General features: G+C 65.5%; 1 long non-coding RNA gene across 1 annotated transcript; it reads left to right on the forward strand.

Moving 5' to 3' along the window:
* Nucleotides 1-536: 536 nt before the first annotated feature.
* Nucleotides 537-1,412, forward strand: LOC108962232 (uncharacterized). Its single transcript, XR_007780765.1, has 2 exons — nt 537-797; nt 1,089-1,412. It is a non-coding gene; the product is annotated as an uncharacterized LOC108962232 (long non-coding RNA).
* Nucleotides 1,413-1,649: the final 237 nt, after the last annotated feature.

Below are 1,649 nucleotides of genomic sequence, written 5' to 3' on the forward strand. Positions count from 1 at the left end.
TGACCACGCTGCTCAATGCATGCAGCTGGCAGCTGTGCCCCTGCCCAGTGCTGCAGCCAGGGCCACCAGACTGTGCCCCACAAACCGCTGCTTTCCCTGGGCCACATGGGCTCTGCTCCAGGCTCCTGCAGCCCCGAGCCAGGTGCCGATCGAGCCTGGCCCAGCTGGGCTGCAGGGCGACTCCCCAGGCAGCAGCCGGCCCGCTGCCCCCTCCAGAGCCCGGTGCCAGTGGCTGCTGGCCGCCAGAAAGGGCTCTGCAGGCAGGGAAGGCCAGGGCTGGCTGCATGGAGTGCCTGGCCAAGGGGCTGAGCCTGCACCAAGTGTACCCTCCTGGCGCCCTCCCCAGCTGGCAGAGGACAGGAGCCGAGCAGCCGAGAATGTGCGCCACGCCCTGCAGTACCTGGAGAGCCCACAGGAGTCCCTGCGACAGGCGGCCATCAGGTTCATGGGTGAGCCACCAGCCTGGGCTGCCCTTCCTTGCCCCGAACCGCCCCATCCTGCTGCAGCTCGGCCCCAGCCCCGCCTGCTGCCCCGTCAGTGCCATCCATGCCCAGCCCCGTGGAGCCCTGGCTGGCCTCGGCGCTGCTGCCGCCCTCTGGCAGCCGTGCCCTTGGGCGGCAGCGTGCGGCCAGGGCCCGGCCCGAGCCCTGCCGGGCCAGCAGGCCGTGTGGCCCCAGGGCTGGCAGCACCGCTGGCAGGGAGCTGTGCCGCTGGGGCCGTGACAGGCTCTGTGTTCACAGGGATGGCCGGGCGGCACCTCAGAGGCCAAAAGCGAGAGCTGCGGCACATCTGTCAGGGTGAGTGAGGGCACAGGGCTGCCAGCCCCGGCTGCCGGGGGGAGCTGCAATCCCTGCCCCGCTGCCCAGGGCTCTGCTCCCTGTGCGGAGCAGGCCTGGCATGGCCGGAGCACAGGCGCCGATTTCAGGCCCACATGGGGCAGTAGTGTCCGTCATCTTCGGGCTGATCCCCTTGCTCCCTGCTCCCTCCTGGCCATGGCCAGAGCCGGCTGGCATGGCCATGGCACGGGGGTCTCCTCGGGTCCCCGCAGATCCGGGATCTGACCGTGGCTCTGTTCCCCTCTCTTGCAGCCCTTGAAGACAAGGCAGAGAACATCAGCCCTTCCACCAGAAGCCTGGCTCTCGAAACAGCCTTTGTCCTCCGGGCTGTGGAGAGAGCTCCGGGCTCCATCTTGCAGAAGCTGCAAGATCGGTTTCTCAGGGCACGCAAGAAACGGCCTTGTCTCTGGGGCCACAGCTGGCTGTGCTGCTGGGGCTCTGAGGAGCGCTGATTTGAGGGGCTCTCTGTCTGCTAGGGCCATCTGAGCCAGGGGGGATTTTTCTTTTCTTTAAGATTGGTTATTTTCCTTATTTTTAGTTGTTCTTGAGGCTATAAATATAGAATGTGTTCTAATACCCAGACTCCCAGGAGCTTTCTTTGGTGCCCAGCATCCGCAGGGCACCGGGGAAGAGGGGAAAATGGGTCCTTGTGCCAAGCGAGCTACCCAGGTGTGCAGTGGGGAAGGGGAAATGGCCAGAAGTCTCTTGGCCTTTGTTGGTTCTGCTGAAGCCTTTGTGCTGCCGACAGAGTGGCTGGACAGGGGCCGGAGCTGTGGGGATCCTTGTGAGAGCAGTGCCTGGAGATGGCCACAA

This window comes from Serinus canaria, unplaced genomic scaffold (assembly GCF_022539315.1).
Source record: "Serinus canaria isolate serCan28SL12 unplaced genomic scaffold, serCan2020 HiC_scaffold_424, whole genome shotgun sequence".
Taxonomy (NCBI): domain Eukaryota; kingdom Metazoa; phylum Chordata; class Aves; order Passeriformes; family Fringillidae; genus Serinus; species Serinus canaria.